Below are 26,537 nucleotides of genomic sequence, written 5' to 3'. Positions count from 1 at the left end.
TCAAGTGTATATATGTTCAGAAATAGCCTTCTTCTTAGAAGCTGAAAGGAGACCTAACATTTATAGGGATCTGTCATGAGCCAACCGCCATTCTAGACAAGTTGGAAATGTTGCTGCATAACTTGCAATAACTCTGAAAGGCAAGACTTATTATTCCCATTTTTGTGTAAGAAAACAGTCTCGGAAAAAGCAACCTGCCCATTATCATAGACTTAGAAGACATACAGTCAAGAGTCCATAATGTGTGTATCTCTACTCCAGTTGTTCTTCTTTTTCTTATTATAACTCATGTCTAAATAAAGAATAAGCCCATAAATAATGTTCTGGATTTAGACAACAATGTAACTGTCAGCAGATCCTGTTGATAGACACATCTCATTTAACATAAGCACTTTAAGCACCTAGTAAACATTTACCTTTAACTTCCCATCATAGTCTTGTCTTCAGCTTCCATATAAAGTGTTTTTTTTTTTTTAATTTGTGAGTTTTCTAATAGTCTTTCAATCAAATGATTTTAGGAATGAGACAGTCGGGTATTGGAGTCATCTGGTAAAGCACCCTCTGGGTCAGAGCCAGGCTTCTTAGAAGAGTAGTTGTGACGTGGCGATCCAAGATGGCGGCCTAGAGGGAGACTGCACCCCCAGTCGCTCCAGAACCCTGGAGTTAAGAAGGGGAGGCATTGAGAGACTCGGACTGAAATAGAGCCACGGGTGAGTCTGCCCACTGGGTAAAGCTCGGTCCGGGTGGCAGGCCCAGATAGAGGTGGCTTATCGGAGCCGGGCAGGGCAGCTAGAGTCATCCACAGGCAGCCCTGCACACTCCGGCGGTGGGCCCCGCCCACACAGCCAGCTGCACGGCGCAGGCCCACAGTGAGAGCATTTCCGCACAGAGCCAGTTCCAAACCGTGGAACCAGTAGGGGGCTAGGGGCAGTTTTCTTCGGATGAGCTGCTTTATCAGATTCCTCCAAGACATCAGGCTACTGAAGGCTGGGAGGTGATACACTGGAAATCTACCAGGACACTATAAGCCAATAGCGGAAAACTGCAATATCTCAGGGTCCCACTGACAACTGACCAATATGAGAAAACAAGGGAAGAAAATGTCCCAAACAAACCTAGATACTACATCAATAAAACCCAATGACAGCACAGCAGAAGAAATGTCAGAAAGGGAGTTCAGAATGTACGTAATTAAAACGATCAGGGAAGCTAATGAGGAGATGAAAGAGCAAATGCAGGCATTGAAGGAGGAGATGAAAGAGCAAATGCAGGCATTAAATGATCGCACCAATCAACAGTTAAAAGACCAAATACGGGAAGCAAGAGATCATTTCAATAAAGAGTTAGAGATACTGAAAAAAAAACAAACTGAAATACTTGAAATGAAGGAAACAATAAACCAAGTTAAAAACTCCATAGAAAGCATAACCAATAGGATAGAACACCTGGAAGACAGAACCTCGGACATTGAAGACAAATTATTTAATCTTGAAAGCAAAGTTGGCCAAACAGAAAAGATGGTAAGAAATCATGAACAGAATCTACAAGAATTATGGGATATCATGAAAAGGCCAAATTTAAGAATTATTGGGATTGAGGAAGGCTTAGAGAAACAAACCAAAGGAATGAACAATCTATTCAATGAAATAATAACAGAAAATTTCCCAAATCTGAAGAATGAAATGGAAAACCAAGTACAAGAGGCTTATAGAACTCCAAACATACAAAATTACAACAGACCCACACCAAGGCACATTATTATGAAAATACCTAACATACAAAATAAAGACAGAATTTTAAAGGCCGCGAGAGAAAAGAATCAAATTACATTCAGAGGGAAGCCAATAAGAATATCAGCAGATTTTTCAATCCAGACCCTAAAAGCTAGAAGGGCCTAGAACAACATATACCAAGCCCTGAAAGAAAACGGATGCCAACCAAGAATCTTATACCCAGCAAAACTTACCTTCAAATTTGACGATGAAATAAGATCCTTCCATGATAAACAAAAGCTAAAGGAATTTACAAAAAGAAAGCCAGCATTACAGAACATTCTCAGCAAAATATTCCATGAGGAAGAGATGAAAAACAACGATGCAAATCAGCAACAGGAGGCGCTAGCCTAAAGGAATAGCCAAATAAAGGAGAAACCAAATCATGTCAAAAACAAATATGAGTCAATTGACTGGGAATACAAATCATATCACAATAATAACCCTGAATGTTAATGGCCTGAATTCATCAATCAAAAGACACAGACTGGCAGATTGGATTCAAAAGAAAAATCCAACAATATGCTGCCTGCAAGAGACTCACCTCATAGAAAGAGACACCCATAGACTAAAGGTGAAAGGATGGGGAAAAACATACCATGCACACGGACACAGCAAAAAAGCTGGAGTATCCATCCTCATCTCAGATAATGTGGACTTCAAACCAAAACTAATCAGAAGGGATAAAGAAGGACATTACATGCTGCTTAAGGGAAGCATAAATCAGCAAGACATAACAATCATAAATATCTATGCCCCGAACATTGGCTCAGCCACGTACGTCAAACAAATCCTTCTCAATTACAGAATTCAAATAGACCACAACACAATCATACTAGGCGATTTTAACACACCTCTCTCACCACTGGATAGATCGTCCAAACAAAAATTGAATAAAGAAACTATAGATCTCAACAACACAATCAGCAATTTAGACTTAACGGACATATATAGAATATACCATCCAACAAAGAACGAATACACTTTCTTCTCAGCAGCACATGGATCCTTCTCTAAAATAGACCATATTTTATGCCACAAAGCTACTGTTAGCAAATACAACAAGATAGAGATACTACCTTGTACTCTATCAGATCATAATGGATTGAAATTAGAAATAAATGACAGAATAAAAAACAGAAACTTCTCCAATACCTGGAGACTAAATAATTCACTATTATATGATGAATGGATAACAGAAGACATCACAAGGGAAATAAAAAAATTCTTAGAAGTAAACGAGAACAAAGACACATCATATCAAAATCTCTGGGACACTATGAAAGCAGTACTTAGAGGAAGATTTATTTCATGGGGTGCATTCAAAAAAAGAAGTAGAAATCAACAAATAAACGACTTAACACTACAGCTCAAAGCACTAGAAAAAGAAGAGCAGACCAATACCAAAAATAGTAGAAGACAGGAAATAGTTAAAATCAGAGCCGAAATCAATGAAATCGAAACAAAAGAAACAATTGGAAAAATTAACAAAATAAATAGTTGGTTCTTTGAAAAAATAAATAAAATTGATAAACCCTTAGCCACACTAACAAAGAGAAAGAGGGAGAAAACTCAAATTACTAAAATTCGGAATGAACAAGGAAACATCACAACAGACACGAGTGAAATACAAAACATAATTAGAAGCTATTTCGAAAATCTATACTCCAACAAAACAGAAAACCTCGAAGACATCAACAAATTTCTAGAGACATATGAACTACCTAAACTGAACGAGGAGGACATACACAACTTAAATAAACCAATTTCAAGCAATGAAATAGAAGAGGTCATCAAAAGCCTACCAACAAAGAAAAGTCCAGGACCAGATGGGTTCTCAGCCCAGTTCTACAAAACCTTTAAAGAAGAGCTCATTCCAATACTTCTCAAACTATTCCATGAAATAGAAGAGGAGGGAACCCTACCAAACTCGTTCTACGAAGCCAATATCACCCTGATACCTAAACCAGACAGAGACACATCGAGAAAAGAAAATTTCAGACCAATATCCTTAATGAATATCGATGCAAAAATTCTCAACAAAATTTTAGCAAATCGCATACAAATATATATTAAAAAGATACTGCACCACGATCAAGTGGGTTTTATCCCAGGGATGCAAGGTTGGTTCAACATTCGGAAATCAATAAATGTCATTCACCATATCAACAGACTTAAAGTTAAGAATCACATGATTATTTCAATAGATGCAGAAAAAGCATTTGATAAAATACAGCATCCCTTCATGCTGAAAACACTAGAAAAAATTGGGGTAGTGGGAACATTCCTAAACATTATAAAGGCAATCTACGCTAAGCCCATGGCTAATATCATTCTAAATGGTGAAAAACTGAAAGTGTTCCCCCTAAAAACTGGAACAAGGCAGGGATGCCCTCTTTCACCGCTTCTATTCAACATCGTCCTTGAGACTCTAGCCAGAGCAATCAGACAAACCAAAGAAATTAAAGGGATACGAATAGGAAAAGAAGAACTCAAACTATCCCTGTTCGCTGATGACATGATTATATATTTAGAGGAACCTGGAAATTCCACCAGAAAACTTTTAGAACTCATAAGTGAATTCAGTAAAGTAGCAGGTTACAAGATCAATGCTCATAAATCCAATGCATTTTTATACATAAGTGATGAATCTTCAGAAAGAGAAATTAGGAAAACTACCCCATTCACAATTGCATCGAAAAAAATAAAATACTTGGGAATCAATCTCACAAAAGAGGTGAAAGACCTCTACAATGAGAACTACAGAACACTAAAGAAAGAAATTAAAGAAAACCTTAGAAGATGGAAAGATCTCCCATGTTCCTGGATAGGCAGAATTAATATCGTCAAAATGGCTATACTACCTAAAGTGCTATACAGATTCAATGCAATTCCAATTAAAATCCCAATGATGTACCTTGCAGAAATAGAGCAAGCAATTATGAAATTCATCTGGAAGAATAAAAAACCTAGAATAGCTAAAGCAATCCTCAGTAGCAAGAGTGAAGCAGGGGGTATTGCAATACCAGATCTTCAACTCTACTACAAAGCAATAGTAACAAAAACGGCATGGTATTGGTACCAAAATAGACAGGTAGATCAATGGTACAGAATAGAGGACATGGACACAAACCCAAATAAATACAATTTTCTCATACTAGACAAAGGTTCCAACAATATGCAATGGAGAAAAGATAGCCTCTTCAACAAATGGTGCTGGGAAAACTGGAAAACCATATGCAATAGAATGAAATTAAACCCCTATCTCTCACCCTACACAAAACTCAACTCAAAATGGATCAAGGACCTCGGAATCAGACCAGAGACCCTGCATCTTATAGAAGAAAAAGTAGGTCCAAATCTTCAACTTGTTGGCTCAGGATCAGATTTCCTTAACAGGACTCCCATAGCACAAGAAATAAAAGCAAGAATCAACAACTGGGATAGATTCAAACTTAAAAGCTTTCTCTCAGCAAAGGAAACTATCAGAAATGTGAAGAGAGAGCCTACAGAGTGGGAGAATATCTTTGCCAACCATACCTCAGATAGAGCGCTAATTTCCAGAATCTATAAAGAACTCAAAAAACTCTACACGAAGAATACAAATAATCCAATCAACAAATGGGCTAAGGAAATGAACAGACACTTCACAGAAGAAGATGTACAAGTAATCAACAGATATATGAAAAAATGTTCAACATACCTAGTAATAAGGGAAATGCAAATCAAAACTACCCTAAGATTTCATCTCACCCCAATTAGAATGGCGATTATCAAGAATACAAGCAACAATAGGTGTTGGCGAGGATGTGGTGAAAAAGGAACACTCATACATTGCTGGTGGGGTTGCAAATTAGTGCAGCCACTCTGGAAAGCAGTGTGGAGATTCCTCAGAAAGCTTGGAATGGAAACACCATTTGACCCAGCTATCCCACTCCTTGGCCTATACCCAAAGGACTTAAAATCAGCATACTACAGAGATACAGCCACATCAATGTTCATTGCTGCTCAATTCACCATAGCCAGATTGTGGAACCAACCTAGATGCCCTTCAGTTGATGAATGGATAAAGAAACTGTGGCATATTTATACAATGGAATATTACTCCGCAATGAAGAATGATAAAATTATGGCATTTGTAGGCAAATGGTCGAAATTGGAGAATATCATGCTAAGTGAGATAAGCCAATCTCAAAAAACTAAAGGACGAATGATCTCGCTGATAAGCAGATAAGGACACATAATGGGGGGTGGGAGGGGCTAGCATTAGATTTAGGGTTAGGTTTATAGTTAGGCTAAGGACAGCGGCAAGAATGAAGGAAAGAAGGACTGTGTAGAGGGAAAAGAGGGGTGGGAGGCGTGGGGGGAGGGGAAAAATAAAATAAACATCATTACCCTATGTAAATGTAAAAAAAAAAAAAAAAAAGAAGAGTAGTTGTGACCCTACTACCTCATTGCAGTACACATCCTGGCTCCTGCAACTTGCCTTCAACCCAACCACACAAACCATGGCTACCTGGGTGGAGATCATTGGTTGTACCTTGATACCAATCCACCACTTCTTACAAGGCATTAGAATATATGGTCTGTAGGAGGAAACAGTGCTGAACAGATAAAAGAATATTTTCCAGCTTCCTTTGTGTCTAACTTTAGCTGCCAATAGGATGTAGGCCAATGTATAATGTGGCAAATTTTATGAGACTTCCTTGAAAGACACAGGTAGAGGCCTTTGCTTCTTTATCCTCTTTCATCCTTTCCTCCATCCTGCCTCCTAAAATGCTGATGTGGTCACTGGAAACTCACCTGAGGAATTAGTACTGTGCACTAGACATGACGAAGCAATAAACCAGAAGGATAAGACTGTACTTTCAGGGATCATTTCTATAGTTTTTTACTAAAAGGAGCTGTGGTCCCTGAGGCCAGAGTAGAACTGAACCACCCTATCACTCATTCAGAGGGTGGCTTCCTCTGAATTTTACCAGATAGAAAAGTCAAGTTCTACCCTGTTGAAACAGGTGTCGTTTTCATTCTCTGTTACCTATAGCTGGGTATAACCCCAAATGAAGTACAGCCAAGCTCTTTCTTCATTTAAGCTCAAGGACAGTGACATGCTCATTGCCACACTTTGACTTTTATATGTACTAGTTTTTGCCTGGAATAGTAGGAAAAACTTAAAATTCATCATAGAAATTCCCGTGTTATCTGTTATGCCTGGCAAATATGTAACCTCTCATAGTTTCAGGGTCATCTGTGAATGAGGGTGTAGTGACCCCCTACTTCAAAATGTGAAAACTATGATTTCTACAGTACTCTTTTTTTAATTAATTATTTTTTAAATTATTTTATAGATTGCATTTTGATTCATTGACACAAATGGGGTACGTCATTTTGTTTCTATGGTTGTACATGATGTAGATTCGTACCATTTGTGTAATCATACATGTACATAGGGTAATGATGTCTGTCTCATTCCACCATTTTTCACCCTCCTCCCTCTCATTTCCTTCTACATATTCTTAAGTTCCTCCATTCTTCTCTCACCCTCACCTCCCCACCCCTATTATATATTGTCATCCACTTATCAGGGAAAACATTCGGCCTTTTTTTTTTAGGATTGGCTTATTTCACTTAGCATGATATTCTCCAATTCCATCCATTTATCTGCAAATGCCATAATATTCTTCTTCTTTATGGCTGAATAAAATTCCATTGTGTATATATACCACAGTATTCTTGTGCCTGTTTTCATAAAAGCCATTTAAAACTAGCATTTTTACACTTTTAACTTTAAAATGTCTTTTAAGCAGAGTACCTCCATAGTATTGCCTCCTCACTGAATTAATGAACATTCTGGCTGTCTTCAAATAAACCAGTTACTGTTCAACTGATGAATGGATAAAAAAAAAAATGGGGTACCTATACACATACTATGAAATACTATTCAGCCATAAAAGAACGAGATCTTGTCATTTGTGGCAACATGGATGGATCTAGAAATCATGATGTTAAGTGAAACAAGCCAGGCACAGGAAGACAAGTACAACGTGACTTTATTCACATGTGGAATCTAAAAACATTTGTCGCCGCCCACGGTACCAATTCCTGGATATTTGTTACCGCCTGCAGTAACAGTTGTGCGGGTATTTATTGGAGGTGGACTGGAAATAAACTACTTCTATTTCCGCACTGCTTCCTTGCTTGCTTGCTTATTCCCTAGCTTATAGAGGAGAGAGGCTTTGAGAGGAAGATAGGCTTTTCTTAGGTGAGAGAGAGAGGCTTTGCTTAAGAGAGAGAGAGACTATGCTTTCAGAGATCTGTTTCTTCTTAGAGTTCTGCTGCTTCTTCTTAAAGGTGCGTCCTGCATCCTGTGAACTAAAGGGTGCGACCTAGAGGTGTGTTCTCAGTTCTCCGCTCTACGATCTATCTTCTGCCACTGCCTACTGCTTCTTACTGCTAGCTGCTTCTTCTCTCTGCTAGCTTCTGCTTTTTGCCTTCTGCCCACTGCCCGCTTATATTCCCTCCAGGAGGCGGAGGGCGGGGCCACGCCAGTTGAGATCAGGCAAGGAGCCAGCTGCCCTATCACGGCAAAGGTTAAAACGAGCAGGCCCAAGCAGGAGCACTTGGGAACACCTGTGCACACGTTGAGTGCGTGGACTTAATTGAATATGGCCAATGATAAATCACCTGAGTGTGCTTATGTAATTAATCTCCTCACTGCCGATGTGATCAAAACAACCTCCGGCTGGCCACCAGCACAGCCCCCAACAACATTGATCTCATAGAAGTTGAAAGTAAATACTGGTTACCAGATTCCAGGGAGAGTAGGAGTGAGGGAAGGAAAGGAAGTGTTGATTTATGGGTACTGAGTTATAGTTAGGTAGGAGCCAGAAGTTTTAGGGTGCTATTGCACAGTAGGGTGTCTATAGATTACAAAAATATACCATATATAGCCAAAAGCTAGAAGAAAGTATTATGGTAAATATTTGAGGAGATAAATATGCTTAATCTGATTTAAACATTATACAATGCTACATGTATTGAAACAGGATACCCCATTAAGATGCCCAATCTACATTCTTCTCTCAAGAAATTTTACAGGAAGTTATTTGGAGAGAAGAAATATAATGTAAGTCAGAAACTTGAATCTTCAGTCTTCATAAAGAAAGGGAGTTCATCAAATAAAGCACACTAAAAGTAAAAAAAAAAAAGATGCACAATCTATATTTTTGTATATCTGTTAATAAATAAAAGAAAAATACACAGGAAAGAAAATAAAAACCTTTAAAGATACTGCCCCATTTGTTTTTTGAAAAGTAAACTTTGTATACTATTTAATTTAAAGCAATGTCATTAATGGCCCACAAGGACAGGAACTATGGTTATTTTCATTCATCATTTCATTTCAAATGCACACAGTAACATCTCAATAAATGTTCGTGACCCTCTCCCATACCTCCAGGCTAGTCACTCCAGTGACAAAGGATCCTTCCCACTGCCATATAATGAAAAGGTACAGGTAGAGTTATGTCTTACCTTTACAGGATACTTCATGGCAACCCTTTCTCTTTTATTTTCTAACTATAATCCCAAAGCCAACTACCTTCCTAGAAAAGAACTAGTTATTCAATTTCACACTCTTGTAGTCTCATGATAAATACAATTAATAAATAAAACAGACTCAAAGTTCTCCAAAGTGGTTATAGTGGGCATGTATGAAACCTCTATTGATTTGCTGGATGTTCTAGTCTAATTTATAAGTAGATCACATGAGCCAGCCAAGGTTTCTGAACTGCGTGACTATTTTCTACTTTTCTCAACTAACTTCACATAGTAATTCACAGTGTCGAATCTTTTTCATTTTGCAAATGCTAATGTTTGTCACAATCTTGGCCCTTCTCTGCCCCTAGATTTAGTATATGTCTCATCAAGCTATGAGGGAAACTAAGTTGATCTCCAGTGCCTCTTGCTTTTGCAATTCTAGTTTTTCATTTCTAAAGAGCCATCATTCTGAGACACTCATCCTTGCCCAACAAGTGTCCCATATCAGTAAGACAGACTGCTTCACACATATTATTGATGGATGCTGCCCAGGGGGTACCACCCAGAGAGAATTCTGTTAATACTCCTTCACTTCTAGACTCTACGCATTGGGTCCAGAATGCGTAGAGAAAGAACAGCCAAAGATAGATGGGCATGTAGTTCAACTATCCTGAAGATGAAACTCTTCCCAGATTGCCAAGAGTCAACAGGAAGAGGAAAGAAAATGATTCTTTTAAATAATTGGATACCAGTCATTTTAAATTAAATGAGCACATTTAACTTTTAAGTAACATGTTATGTCCTATTTTGCTAATGGAAAGTATCTTTCTTCCAGAGTAAAATTTCACATGAGAAAATATTATCAAATGAATTACTTTTTCCTCCCAGTCTAAGAAAATGTCCCCCAAGAGTCCTCTGTTCATGTTAATACTCACAAAACTTACAAAATAATAGTTGCTATTCTCTTTGAGAAATTCATTAATTAATTTGCTATTTATTAAGTTTTTGCTCCTTTTTAACTTCTTTATAAGCTTTTTTGTTTTGATTTTCTGTAGCATCTGCTTTCATGTCTCAATTTGGTATAGACCTTTTATTTCTATTTTTGGATATTTGGTATCTTCTTACACATATTTACATCATTATGCCCCAATTATATGACTTCTTCAACTAAGGAAAATTCTACTGGAATTCAATTTTTAGTTAATTTCATTAATATTCAGACAAATTCCTAAAATTTTCAGTTTGTAATCAGTTTCATTCTCTTAGACAATAGGTATCACCTGAAAATCAAATATATCACAAATGCCTAAAGTGAAGGAAATATCTCCACCTAATTCTTTCTATCTGAAAGTATCAGCCTTGAAAATGCACTTGCTTTTTACTTTCTCCTGTGAATCTTCAGTCAAAGCCAACAATAACAGCAAGTTGCCTGAATGTTCAAACATTTAAACATCTCCTTCAGATATCCTTTGCATTTATTTTTATTCATTCTCCACCGAACTTGTGTTTTTTAACATTCCCCATCCTATTTACATTACATCTTCTTGGTATTTCCCTTATTTTAGTATCACTTTATTAGCTCTTATGTCCTGGAATGTAGACAAAATTCATTCTCCTTCTCTACCTATTGCAATGATTTTAAAAATATATATTATGTTAAAAGACATGAAAAATTCTTTTTTACCATACAAAGGGCTCTATCACAATGCTGCAGTTAAACATATACTTAATAGCAAACCAAGAAAATATTTAGACTAATTAGACATATATTGTAGGAGATGAGCCACAGATTATGCTTTTGAGATAGAAATCAGTTTGGTTAGGTCAATTTTTTTAAAGTCAACTCAGAGAAAGGGAGAAAAGGAGAGGGGGAGAGAGAGAGAGAGAGAGAGAGAAAGAGAGCGAGTGCGGGAGCGAGAGAGCGCACTGTATAGTTTTGTTTTACGGGCAATGTAAATGCAGCCTTAGTGAAAGATATACTATTCTTCACACAGAAATAGATTTTTCATATTGTCCAGAACATATATGACACCGGTAACATGTGGAACTCTAACTTTTAAGCAGCGTATTTCTGAGCTATCTATGTATTATCAGGAAGAGAGAGAAGTAGAACAAAGAGCAAACACATTACTACCAAAGACTACAGATGGGGAAACCAAACGTTTCGTTTCAAGTCTATGTGTCATTTGTCTACAATATGATTTATAGCATGCAATAGGATAATTGCTATAAACATCTTACATATATTACACTTATTTTGCTTTCCCCCTTGCCAGAAGCCATACTGAAATCTAAGATAGCCTAATAATGTTCAAAAGATCAACAAAAAAAATCACAATGAAACACAAAAACAGAGTAATTACTATTCAGTGGGGAGAACAACAGAGGGATTTTTCTCCAGCTGTAATCAGTTTATAATTATGGTCCTGCAAACAAGGCAACATATAAAGAAACAGCAAGAAACTCCTCGTCAGCTTCAATGTTTATAAATTTATGGCAGCTTCGAGCTTTTTATCTTCACTGCCCTGACAGATGATGGAGACTCTGCAGTTCTTAGGCGGCTACTCTCTTCATCAGGACCAGCATCCACTTGTACAGGTTCATGTTCCACAGAAGCTAATTTATTTTTTTTTAATGTTAAAACCCCATAGAGCATGACAAATAACACAGATTTAAAATATAAATAACTAAAACTGAGCATCAGGAGAAAGTAGTTCCTTATTTGTTGGTGACAAATAACAAGCCTGAAGAAATATGAAAAAAAAAGTGCTCTCCCTGAAATAGATGGATATCATCTGATATCATGACTTGTTAAAATTATGTCCTTCTAGTGGAATAGGATTGGCAAGTTGCCTCTGCTAATCCAGCCAGTTACTTCTACACTCTGAGTGACTTTCTGGACAAAGTTTGCTATGTGGGTTATGCCACGTAGACTCAGATCAATATCTCTGCAAAAGGAAGAAGACGAAGTGACTCAAAGACTTGAATCACTAAACTGCTTCCCAACTGGCAGTTTGGAATAGGAAATTCATTTTTTTTTTATTTAATTCCAAAACTGGTCTGTATGAGACCATATACTTAAAGATTTTATAATGATGTTCTATCATTTACAAAAAACAAAAATGCATATTACTGGAATGGTAAGTATTTATTAAGACCTCTCACTTAAGAGATATGGATATATTCTACTTCCTTTTTAGGGTACCAGGGATTGAACTCAGGGGCACTTGACCACTGAGCCACATCCCCAGACCTATTTTGTATTTTATTTAAAGACAGGGTCTCACTGAGTTGCTGAGCACCTTGCTTTTGCTGAGGAACGCTTTGAACTCACGATCCTCCTGCCTCCGTCTCCCAAGGTGCTGGTATTACAGGTGTGCACCACTATGCCTGGCTATATTCTACTTCCTAAGGAGAAATTTATCTTTATGTCACTTCATTAAGATATAATAGATGACACACCCATTAACACCAGAATTTTAAATTATATGTTGGAAATACAGTTTTGCATTAGTAATTATTTATGTGCTTGTATTTAGCTGTTGTTTTAAGCTATTATATTAGCATTTTATTTAAAATTTACTTTTTCCTTAAGGATTTGTTGGGGTCTTTAGTCCCCTTGCTCTTCTCAACCAGCGACAAGGGAAGGGAGCACTCCCCAACAAGGCCAGACTGGGAAAGGTAGGGCCAACTGACCGCCCGCACCCAGCCCTCTGGGCAGAGGACAATCAGACACATCAGGGAGACCAGTCACAGCAGGAACTCTTTTATTGAGGAAGTCACACAGCTTTTATGAAGGGTGAAGACTAGGCGGAACCAATCAGCTTAAAGGTCAGCAAGGCACAGGGGTTCACGCAGGCAAGAGTCCCATAGGACTATATGGCAAGCACGAGCTGATCATGTTCGCGGAACTGTTGTTAACCAATCCCTGACGGTGGTCCAATTTTTTTGAAACCGCCTTTGAGACCTTGATCTTGCTCACCCACCAGGAAGTAAGGAGTCAGCCTGAGTTAGTTAACGTGTCGTTAGTCCCAACGAGGATTAAGTCCAATAAGTGAATCAGCTACTTTCATATGGTTGTGCTAACGCAGTCAGAGGGTGTAGAGGTATTTGGCAAATCAAAGACCATCCCTGGACCCAGGACTGTACTAATGGTGGCAGGAACATATGGTGAGAACAGTCTAGAGTCCAAACAGGTGAAGGTGAATGAGAAAGAGCAGCAGCAAGGCCCCATAAAGTGTGCATGCAGACACGAATGCCTGGTGGCTCAGTTCGTGAGTCTGGGGCTGGAAGTAGAGTGACTTGCCATGAATGTCAGGGAGTGCCCACTGCTTTGCTAGACTGCAAAATGTGTCAGACGTCTGTCCTATGAGGGAGGAAATGTGAGATTCTCATTAACTCATTAACTCTTTGAGACCTCTAGGGAACCATTTGATAAAAGAGAGTGCAGGACTTCTACATGGAATCTAAGCATCTGTTGAAATAAACATTCATCCCAAAGTGCCCAGCTTACTAATGTAGATGGTTACCCCTCCTGAACAATGTGTAATAATGACTTCTATATCTGGTATATGCAGTTAGTGCACTAGATGAACAGAAAGTGAGAAAAAGACCTAGTCAGGTATGGCACATAGTTCTTTAGAATATTACATGACTTGAAAAAAAACAAAACAAAACCTCAGGTGGAGATGGTATGCTTAGATAATTGAACATCTCGGCTTGGCACCCCCTTTTTTCCCCACATGTATTTTATGACTTGTATTCACAACACAGATCTTCTTTCAGAGTTACTCTTATCTTTCTACCTTCCCCACTGTATTCAGCCTGGAAATGCAAAGTATTGTCTGTATTGTTTCACAGGAGGCAGCCTTCCCAGAATTTTTGAAGTCCTGGGAGATTGCCAACTTGAGATGGTGACTCACCCGTTGAGCTCTGCATACATTCAGGCACAGAATGGAAGAAGCAGCGTTCTCCTTTCTCCTTGCTCAGGAGCTCTGAAGGAGAACCTGACCGGTAATGCACCGTGCCAGTGCATAGGCCTGTGTTCAACAGCACAAGCCTTAAATGATCTTCCCAAGTGTTTTGCCCATGATTATAATTTATTACCATCAAGTGAAAAACAGTCTTTTGGGTACAGCAGGTGGATGAAAGAACCATAGGGGTGGTTAAGTGAATTCCATGAAAATAAAATGCAACTCTAAAACAGATAAGCATCTGTTTTAATCAGGCTATTAGTCACTATCCTGAAATTAACATGTAATTGCAAAGAAACAGGGTTTTTTTTTTTTTGGAAAGATGGAGAGATGGGAACAGATGCTGAATAGGTACACCTGTGTGTTCTCTGCTCCTCCTCATCTAGGGTGTAAGCTTGCTGACGTGGAGTTTGCCTCAGAAATTAGGAGTGCCTGGTATTTGTGAATATTCTTTCAAAGAAAATCCATATTTTTTAAGTAAAAATTTCCAGAGGGGTGATTCGAAAGATTCATGGTACATGTGAAATGCTGCTCCTGTCCCAGCACCTGGCAGACAGTCCTCTGGAGGGCAAGATTCATAGGCCCAGGATGCCCCTAAGGAACAAAGACTAGGGGAGGTCAGCAGGAGGATCATACCTTGTGCTGGTTCTGTTTCCTTCATGGGAACTCAAAGAGCTTCACAGTGAATGGTCCTGTTCCCTTTTAACCAATACCCATTGCTTCTGGAAACCCAGGCATCAAAGCTTTATTTAAACAGGAGTCAGCAATATGTGGTCCCTGTACCAGAACAGCAGCAGCATCCTGAGAGGGAACTTAAGTAAATTCTCAGGTCTCACACCAGCTCTACTAAATCAGAAGCTCTTGGCGAAGGTCCAGGAATCTGAATTTTTAGCAAAGTGAATCTGATGCAGCCTTAAGTTTGAAGGCCCCTGGCTTCAATGTAAACAATTAGGTGCAGTTATTCTAAATGATTCTCAGCTTTAGTCATCAATTAATCTGAACCTGCTAGACTCCCCTGACTTCACTACCACAGCCCCTTCAATTCAAGCAGTTTCAGCCTGCAACCCATCTACAGTTCGTGGAAAACAGTCATTTTCCCAACTGAAACCAAAAGGTCCCCCATATAGGTTATCAGGTGCTTTAATCTATGTCCAAACTGTCTCAGTGGTCATGGGAAATCAAATGACCCGGCTTTCTACAGCTTTGGACAATATTTGCCTCCACCCCCATCAGCATGAAGACAGGCCACAGTATTTGCCCATTCTGCACTGCCCCTTGGTGATAGGAGATATGAGATCCTTCCTAATTCCTCTCTCGTCTTGGTTACTGAAGTCCACACTACAGAATTCACATCCTCTTCATCCCTAAAAAATAATTTAAACAACGGAACACTCTTTCACGTTTGTACCAATCCCTTTGTACCTTGTTTTCCCTCCCAGAAACAAAGTTGGAAGAGTATGTTGAATATGATTGTGCTGCTATGTGACACTTTTTCATGACAGTTTTCCCATCAGCTTGCTTTCAAATCTTAATTTTTTTTCTGATTGATATAAAAAGTGTCCTCTTTTACTACTTTTCTGGTCAATACTTTAAAAAAAATAAAGTAATATTTTCCTTGATAAGAGTAACCCACCCACTGCACTTCTATGTTATTTTGCCTGGTTTGGTCTGTTCTAATAAGAGACAGTTATGATGGAGTGGGAAAGGGAAAGTCCCAGCAGTTACAAATTCATGAGCATATGCCTCTTTCAACTCTGAGCCGGAGCTCCTGATATGGAAAATTACCCCTGCCCTGCATAACACTCTTGAAATCAAACTTAAGAACGCATGTAAGCCATTGGTTCTGCTGTAAAGACCTGCATAAACCTGAGCTACTAATGTAGGTGAGACAGTTTACTAGACTCAAAATTAAACCAATAGAACTTAGGACCTGAAAGGGATCACAAGTTTTGTTACAGTAGCCATTTAGTGTCCAGGCACAATGTCACAATTTAGAACAGTTGATCCAATTGACTAACTAGTAAATGTTAGCAATAAAAAACAAATTGTTCTGTTTTGCTAAAACAAAATTCTAAGCAGAGGTACTTACAAAATATGGCCTAAATTATTTCCACATTGGAGAAAAATTGAAACAAAAGAAGTAAATAAGCCAAAGACCACACTACCTAAAAGAATCATGGAAAGGGACTTGGAGCCAATGATGGCATATGAAAATGTTTACCAACAAAAAATAGGCTTTGGGACTAATCCACAATGCCATGATAGATTATGAGAAATAATTGGACCCATAAGGAATTACTTTGGATCATTAATAGCAGTATAGATTTCCATCAATTTAAATGACCCTTGAAAAGAAAGCACAATTTTTACTTGCCTGGGTTTTCTTCAAGTCTTAGAAAAAAATATCAAATTGGAACTCAGAAATCACCAAAACTAAAAGGCTAAAATAAGACAGAATGTCTTTGCTCTCTTTATTACCAAAACCACATAAGAAATGAAAAAAGAAGCAGCCCTCGGCACCAGCAGTGTTAATTATCGACTTCTTTTGCCTGGTATACAATCTTGAAAAAAAATTCAGACTATTAACCTTGTAGAGTGTGCTCTCATAGACATTTTGCTCAGCATGAGTTTACAACCAATCCCAAATTGTGTCAATTCCCCAGGCTCTGTGTCTTCAAAGGTCACTTCCTCCAGTTACTGAAGATTAGAGTCCTTAAAACAGCATAGCCTTTAAAGTCCACATTGTCACCACAAAGATCTCACTTTGCAATTCAGAAGATATACTCCTTCTATTTGCTACATGAGAAATGATAGCAAACTACAGAACACAATCATATTGATTTTTAATATTCTTCTGAAAAATATCTTACTAATCCATATCATCTGTTCTAATATATGAAAATAAATGTTCATTCCTAACCAGTGTATTAGCCTGTGCTCTGGGATTTTACTATTCTGAGAATTTTTTAAAAAAATAATAACATGAAATCAAAATAAGGCTAATTAGAGAGAGAGAGAGAGAGAGAGAGAGAGAGAGAGAGAGAGAGAGAGAGCAGTGCTTGCTAATTTGCCCTAAAACAGTGTTTGTCAAAGTGTGCTCCACAGACCACCTGCAACCAGAATTAACTGCCATGTTTGTCAAAGTTCTTCAACTGCATCCTAGTGAATCAGATGGGAGGGGGCTGGAAGCTGCACTTCACAGACTTTGGGGATCTCCTACAGACCGTGCCTTTTTGTGTCAACCTAGCCTGGGGTTCCCAAGTCCACTGCACATTGTATTCACCTGGGGAATTTATAGAAACAACAATGGTCAGACCACACCCTAGACCAATTACATCACAAGCAAGGTTACCAGAAAAAACAAGAATATACTTCTTTAACTTAATTACATTAAACAATTGTCTGAAATTTAAATTTAACTGGACATCCTATATTTTTATTTATTAAATCTACCAAACCAAGGTCTGGGGCCCAGGCATAAGATTTTTACAAAGCTTTCTTCTTTGCATCAACTGGGCATTTGAGATTGAGAATTATTGAAGAACCCAGGCTCTAAAGAGGTTGCAACATATCCCTCTTCAGAAACAGTCAGATAATGCAGGTAGAATAATCTAGTTCAGAAGCAGGCAAATAAAATGAAGTGCCCATCAGTCCTTGATGATTTCATATGCTTTTGTTTTCCAAAAAAAATCCGTAAGAGTGAATTTATTTTAAATTATGTATATAATAAGTGAGCAACATTAAGACTTAAGCTTACTTACAGAATAATGTATTTTTTTAAATTGACACATAATACTTGTATGTATTTATGAGGGACAGTATGGTAATTCACATATGGACTATGTAATGACCCAAACAGGGCAATCAATATTTCTATTTCCTTATATACTTATCATTGCTATGTGTTTGGAAACTTTGTGCTCTTCTAATGATTTTGAAATACATCAGAAGTTGCTGTAGACTATAGTTACCCTATTATTGCACAGTAGGTTAACTAGAACAATATTTTTAAAATAGAATATTCCTCTAGAAAACATTGAGAAGTACTAACTGAAATGAGGACCTCCAAAATATTGGATCCATAATCAGTTAAATATTTTTATGATTGGTACATTGGCTTCTATATTCACAAACTCCTCTCTGAATTTCTGGTATTTCTAGTAGGAGAGGAGTCAAGTCAAAGTTCTCTTTCTCAGTGATATTCACTCTTTGCCTTGGAGCATTCATTACATTGGTGTTTCTTTCTCAGGAAAAGTTTGGGAGCCTTTAGACAATTAGGTATGTCCAATGAATAGGGATCCATATGGAATAAACACAGGCACAAAAAATCATTCACAGGTTTGTACAAGGGAGAAGATTCAGGTTATTGAATATATGTTGCTATAGCCAGTGAAGTTAGACCAGTAAGACTAACAAATAACAACCCTACTATTTGTTGAATGGTCAACTTCCCCCACTACTATACCACCCTATATTTACATATCAACATAATCTGCAGATGATAATAATTTATAAGAAAATAAAAATCAGTATATCCTTAAAGTAATATTTTCTTTAAAAGAATGTCAGCTGGCAAAAGTCCTCAACATGAGTAAGATAGGATTTTGAAGTCCATAATTTAAACAAAGCTGAATTCTAAACATATGTCAGATTTGAGATGGTTACTAAATAAATTTTAGCAAGAATGTACCTTTGTAATCCAACTTTGCAAATGAATAAAGAGCACACACTGATCAATGTGGAAATGCACAAGCCCATCTACAGCTTTCTTTCTTAGAATTCATCTGTCAACCTACTCTCAGAATCATGTCAACACACCAGATCATATCAACCACTTTGGAAGTCATCTTCTTGCTTCCCAAAACAAAAATGGAATTTCAAAGTTATCTTGGTATCTACTAGAATAGCTCCAGATTTGGGGATAATTAACCACTTCTTCATGATAGGACATTTTCCTGAAGAGGGAAATAAAAATGACAGTGAGTGATTTAAATGATCTTCTCTGTGTTGGGTCCATGATGATGATGATACAATTGGTAAGCAAGCTATCATAGTGACCTACATATTGCCCAGGATTTGGTAAGAACTTAACAAGGCAGTCCTAATGACCAATTATCATGACTCTAGTAAATTATTTCCCAACTGGATAAAGAAACCTACTGATTCACTCTTTGTACCCCAAATTTCTATTAGTTGAAAATAAACCATGTAAAAAGTGGCCACCTCACTTTAGATTCATTGTGCCCATTTCTCCTTTCAGGTCCAGGATTGCATAGGCCCTCTATGAATCCAAGTCATGGTCTCTCCTGTTAAAGCACTTTTCCATGAGAACAACACCTTGGTGATGAATACTGTATTCATTATTAGCAAATACACATCATCATTCCCAGAACCACTTTCGAAGGGCCCACTGGGGTTTAACTCAACTCTCAGAATTATAAAACCAATTCTTATCTTCTTGTCTCACCATCTTGTCTCTCTTCAGGCTAATTAAATCTGAATTGCCAGATACAAATAAAAATACAAAATTCCCAGTTAAATTTCAATTTCAGGAATGGTACATAGGTGCTCCATTCTCTCCTAAACAGAAACACCTAAATGGACATTTTTAAATTATAATTCATTGGCTGAAATAAAAAGTTCAGCTGTATTCTAGACTACATAAATGGTCATTAAATGTCAAGTTTCCTATCCCCACCCTATGAGTTATTATCAGACTTGCAGTTCATTAATTCTTGAGATATCCACAGTTTATAATTCTCTTAGCTTTTCTGTCAGTATAAAGGTTAGAATTTAATCGCCTAAACCTCTTAATTTTTACGAATACTTCATCTGTGTTGTGATTAGCATTAGTGAAGACAGCTTAAATTGAATAGCCAAACAACATCATTTGTGGTTTTATCATCAATTATTTACATTGTTTACACATAATCTATAACTAAAAATATAATAGCACATATTCCTAATTTTAAGTTATATTTTAAATAGTCAATCACAAGTAACATTTCCAACTCTACTTAAATTTTTATAAAAATTGCATCTGGGATTTCTCTAAATATCAAGTCACGCTCCACGGTTCATGAATATATTCATCAGGACCACAACCAGTGGTGTGCAAATTTATCAATAACTTGCAAGTAACAGAATTGAAAGACGACTCCAATTTGAAGTCTACTGACAACTCTCTGAAGCTAAAACCTTTCAGTCTATCAAGCATGGATTTATTCATGATTTTTGACCTTAAGAGATTTAGGAGAAAATTGAAAGGTCTAATTATTGAATAAAAACTACTCATAGAACATAAAATATTATTCCAAAATCCATAGCCAGCACTAAGATAGTATAAAACAACAAAGACATTCAAAAGTTGCTGTCCCCTTTCTTCTCCTTTAAATAGCAACATGGACTTTTTTTCTGGCTCGACCTAATACTATCTAAAGGTACAGTTTAATGTCCCCATTAAAAGTAGGATTAAGGAGACCACAAATATTGAACAAGTCTATTATAACAATATATCTAACCACTGACAGCATTTGGAAAAGATTCAGAATTATCTCCTTTGGGGATAAATTTATATCCCCAGAAAAGGTACATGAAGAAAATGCCTCTGAGAATAAGTAAATGACATCATGGTACCTTAAATTCTTCATTAAACAAAACCTCAGATTTTTTTTTCTCAAATTTATATAGAAACAAGTCCAGAGTTTTCAACTTATCATGCATTATATTGGGTATAATATTTTAGAACATTTTTTCCATTCTGTAGTGTGTTATTACCTTCATATCAACAAAGAAAATGACCAGGTAGATTCAAAGTATGTAAGTATAAAGGGAAAGGGCTTTGGCACTTTCATTTTACCAAGTAGAACAAAAACATCGAGGAAAATCCTGATGGTGAAAATACAGCTCCAGATAAGTTACTCTGGAAATTTAAAGGAAAGGAAAACTGGGTAAAAAACACAAACATTTTCCTTTACTTTGAGGGTAACAGAAGACACGGTTATGCCCACCTTGACATATTCCCCATGGCTACATCTAGGATTATTCTGAATGATTGGTGCAAGTTAGAGATAACTTCGGGGATGGGCCAGAGACCACATCCTGTGCATAAACAGGGATGGTAAAGACAGCTTTGGCTTTTGAAATAGGGCCATGCTGTCTCTGAGTCAGCCTTGGCTCCTGCCTAATAGAATAACTGTGTAGAAAATAAAAAAGACAAAAGAGGACAGCTTACTTCAACAAGACTAGTTTTACTTCACTGAACTCATACATGCATGGTGAAGTTGCAGGGTTTGTTGCCCCTGACATATTACCAAGGGCAGATGATTGGCATTCTTACAGAAAGTCAGAGAGGAGGGAGCTTCAGAAGACCGGGACTGTGGGAAAAAAGGCTCACCTAGGAGGTGAGACGGGGACTAGAAAGATCACAGTGATAATAACTTGGAGCAAAAGTTTGGAGGCAAGGCCTATGTGGCACTATTGAAGAACACTCCAGAAACTGGACTGCTTCAGAGATGTTAGGTAGGCACTTAGCAGAGTCATTGGAGAGTTGAAAGAAGCCAGAAATTTAGGACTAAAATGCCAGTAACTAGATTGGATGATCTAGACCCTCGCTACTTAAACTGTGATATATGGACCTGCAGCATCAACATCATCTGTACACTTGATTCAACAGACCTCTTGAATCAGTTGTGCATTTTGACAAAATTGCCATAGGATTCTTAAGCACACTGATGTTGGAAAAGCACTGACCCAGTGTTTTAGGCAACTTTTTCACTGCTGTGACTAAAAGTCCCCACCAGAACAACTGTAGAGGAGGAAAAGTTTACTTGTGAGCTCACAGTTTCATAGATAGGTCTTAATTCATAGAAGACTGACTCCATTCCTTGGGGCTTCAGGTGAGCCAGAACATCGTGACAGAAGAGGGTGTCAGAGGCAACCAGCTCACATGATGATCAAGAAGCAGAGAGAGAGAGATTCCATGCTCCAGATACAAAATATATATACCCCAATGAACCCCTTCCTCCAGTCACAGTCCAGATGCATCCCATTACTTAACCCAGTTAATCCCATTAGGGATTAATTCACTGATAAAGTTAAGGCTATAACACAATCATTTCTCTTCCAAACCTTCTTGCATTGTCTCACACATGACACTTCACATCCAAAGCATAACACCCAGTATTTAGTCAAATTTCCTGGAACTAAATTTGAAGGTGAGCTCAGAAACAACACTGAAAGAAACAACCCAGATGAGACAAAAGGATGAAAAACACCAAGCAATAGTTAGTAGAGCCATTAACCTGAATAGAAAGGATGTAAGGGAAAAGGGACAAGCTTCAAACATTTGAAAGAGAGTAACAATAATGTAGACACGATTATAACTATGAAGGAGGGTCAGCCAAACCAACTTTAAACAACTTCTTTGAATCCCAATTTGACACAAAGGAACACAAGATGGATTAAGCATCAAGAGTCTCTCCTTGAGGTTCCCCAAAAGACTAGGAATGGAACCACCATATGATCCAGCTATACCATCCCTTCCTCAGCATTTATCCAGAAGAATTAAAAGTCAGCATACTATAGTGATACAGGCATTCTAACATTTATAGTAGCACAATTCACAATAGCCAAATTATGGAACCAGCTTAGGTACCCATCGACAGATGAATGGATAAAGAAAAATACACACACACACACACACACACACACACACAATGGACTTTTATTCATCCATAAGAACATATTATGTCCTTTGCAGGAAAATGCATACAACTTGAGAAATAAGTGAAATAAGCCAAACTCAGAAAGTCAAGGGCAATATGTTTCTCTTGTATGTGGAAGTTTAAAAAAAAAGTTAGGGGAATGAAGGGGAGTCAGGGTCTCATGAAAACAGAAGGAAGACCTGTAGAGTAGAGGAAGGGAACTGGAGAAGGGAGGTGGGAGGGGAATGGGAAGGTCCGGAGGATAAAATTAACCAAATTATGCTGCATGCATATATGAATATGTAACAATGAATCCCAGTAATATGCATATGTAATGCACCAATAAAAAATTCTTAAAAATTAGCTAGAAAAAAAAAAGAAACTCTCCTTGTACTGCCACAGACTGCTTAATGACATTTCAATCAACAACTGACCACACATGACAGTGATCCCACAAAGTTATAATGGAGCTGAAAAATTCCCCAGTGACATCATCATTAGCAGCACAGCATCAAAACACACACTGACGGGTTTGTGTAAATGTTGGTGTCAAACCTTCTGCAGTGCCACTCATATAAAAGTACAGCACAAACAACTATTACAGTACATAAGATGTGATACTATTCATAAGTGACTATGTTAACAGTTATGCATCTAATATACTCTTAAATCAATATTTTAGAATGTATTCCCTATACTCAAAAAGGTGTTTATCATAAAAATGTCATGTCATTTTATGCACCAGCCTCATACATTCTTTTTATGCCCTCTCTTGAGTGCATCAAGAAACCACCTTGAGTGACTGACCTACACTATCTGAATTTATGTAAGGACACTATGATGTTCACACAATAACAAAATCACCTACCAACACATTCCTCAAAGCATGTTCATGCTGAGCAATGTGTGGCTGCACTTAGGAAATTCATTCCAAAAATACCTCCATCCCTTCTTCCTCCATCCCTGTACTGTAGGAAGCAGAGTCCCTGGCTGGGTACTTGACCACTAGTAACTAGAGCTTTATATGAGGACTCCGAACCCTGGAATATAGGAGTTCCACAAGTGGGTTACTGTTGTTGTTATAATAAGAACAATTACTACCAAGAATTGTTACTAACTGTGCCTCTGACCTATCCAAACGGTTTCCTTTGGGCTGCGTTTTCTTAACTCTGGGATTTTCAAGAACCTGAGTGAGACAGACCTGGGCTTGAAGCAAACCAGTCACAAACTGCAGAATCCTGCCATTTTCTTCCCCATAGTAGGAAAGACAAGTCAGGGAAAGGAGCCAACGAGCCTGAATGTCACTTTAAAAGACACAGTTCAATCATCTCACTTTACAAAATCAGAAAATACAGACATCCTCTTTGCTCTAGTTCAATAATACAATTATCCTTAAACACAAGCTGTAACTTTCAAATTGTTTTGTTTTTTCATAGATGATGACAATGATGATAATGATGACTAATGCTGCTGAAAATATCCTACCCCTGGCAAATTACTCTGTGGTACCTTAAAACCATAAGCTCTACATTTCTCATCCCATCCTAATGCATTTCTCAGTGCAACCCAGGAAGGAGACTAGCCTCCATCATTCATCAGGTGTCCTTTCTAATGCAGTCTGGGTTCCCCTTCGAAGTCCCTCATCTGCACACTGGTCAGGCTTGCTTCTCATATTTCTGCCCTTAGTAGATTTTTGCCACTGTTTTCTCATTTAAATATTTATAAGTGTAAGGCAGTCATGCTTCCAGCTCATCAATAGTAATTCTTCTTATATTTAATGATGGAGAAATGTGGAACACTGCATAGCGAGCTGATGCTTCTGTCTCGCTCTATGTGCTGATTTCTGTCTTGGGCCGTCGCTGAGCCTGCCGCCCACATCATCCCCACTCTGCCACTGAGTCGATACTTGGAAGGCATGAAGCCTCTTGGAATGCCCAGCTCCCTGTGATTTTTCTATGCGGTGTCCCAACCAAATGTTTGGGGAGAAAAAGTGTTAAATCCTTTTCTCAAATCCACACCAAAATAAACTCTGATGAAGTAACAATTTACATTTTACAAATAAAGTGCTTAAAAGAAAACAGAGTGCCGATATTATCCTGACTTGAGAACTTTTTAAACCAGTCAGAAGCCTTAACGACAATGAATATTTAACTGAAGAAAAATACGAAACTTGTGAAAGGCAAAAAAGTAATATATTATTAGTAATATTAAAGAGAAAATAAGAATCTAGGGTAAAAATTTGTAACATGATGAATACAAGAACATTGCAGTCATTTCCAGAATATATAAAGAACTCAAAACACTCTACACCAAGAATACAAATAATCCAATCAACAAATGGGCTAAGGAAATGAACAGACACTTCACAGAAGAAGATCTACAAGCAATCAACAGATATATGAAAAAATGTTCAACATCTTTAGAAATAAGAGAAATGCAAATCAAAACTACCCTAAGATTCCATCTCACCCCAATTAGAATGGCAATTATCAAGAATACAAGCAACAATAGGTGTTGGCGAGGATGTGGGGAAAAAGGTACACTCATACATTGCTGCTGGGGTTGCAAATTAGTGCAGCCACTCTGGAAAGCAGTATGGAGATTCCTCAGAAAGCTTGGAATGGAACCACCATTTGACTCAGCTATCCCACTCCTTGGCCTATACTCAAGGGACTTAAAATCAGCATACTACAGAGATACAGCCACATCAATGTTCATTGCTGCTCAATTCACCATAGCCAGATTGTGGAACCAACCTAGATATCCTTCAGTTGATGAATGGATAAAGAAACTGTGGTATAAATATATACAATGGAATATTACTCAGCCATAAAGAATAATAAAATTATGGCATTTGCAGGCAAATGGATGAAATTGGAGAATATCATGCTAAGTGAGATAAGCCAATGTCAAAAAACCAAAGGACGAATGATCTCACTGATAAGTGAATGATGACACATAATGGGGGGTAGGAGGGGCAAAGAATGCAGGAAGGAGGGACTGTATAGAGGGAAAAGAGGGGTGGGAGGGGTGGGGGGAAGGGAAAAAATAACAGAATGAGTCAAACAACATTACCCTATGTACATGTATGATTACACAAATGGTATGCTGCTACTCCATGTACAGAGAAACAACATGTATCCCATTTGTTTACAATAAAAATAAATTAAAAAAAGAACATTGCATATGGATAAAGCTGTTTAAACAAAGGAGATACATTTGAAAAAATTTTAAATGTTTAATGGTAAAGATTATAAAAGGAATATTTGGGAAATAAGGAATGTAATCAATCAATATGCATATAAAAAGTGTTCAATCTTCTTTGTGTCAAACAAATACAAATCGAAGTCATGCTTTTAATACTGTATTTTTCACCTATTAATACCCATTTGCTGATAGTAGTAGCATTGGTAGAGCCACATTTTCTAGATAGCAATTTGCTGACATTTAAAGACAAACTTTAAAAATGTGTATACGCTTCACCCAGCAATGCCACTTTTAGAAATATATCTTAATTAAATGCAAAGTTATTGTTTATTAAAGCCACC

At 37.6% G+C, this 26,537-nt stretch overlaps 1 protein-coding gene and 1 pseudogene across 2 annotated transcripts in view; one reads left to right on the top strand and one right to left on the bottom strand.

Annotated features, from left to right (window-relative positions):
* Positions 1-26,537, bottom strand: part of Grm8 (glutamate metabotropic receptor 8) — a 758,935-nt gene that overhangs the window by 292,238 nt on the left and 440,160 nt on the right. The window lies entirely within an intron of this gene.
* LOC124992052 (uncharacterized) lies at positions 6,629-6,744 on the top strand (annotated as a pseudogene).

The sequence above is a fragment of the Sciurus carolinensis genome, chromosome 8, assembly GCF_902686445.1.
Source record: "Sciurus carolinensis chromosome 8, mSciCar1.2, whole genome shotgun sequence".
NCBI classification, from domain to species: domain Eukaryota; kingdom Metazoa; phylum Chordata; class Mammalia; order Rodentia; family Sciuridae; genus Sciurus; species Sciurus carolinensis.
The sequence above is the reverse complement of the archived record's forward strand: the minus strand, read 5'-3'. Positions and strand labels throughout refer to the sequence as shown.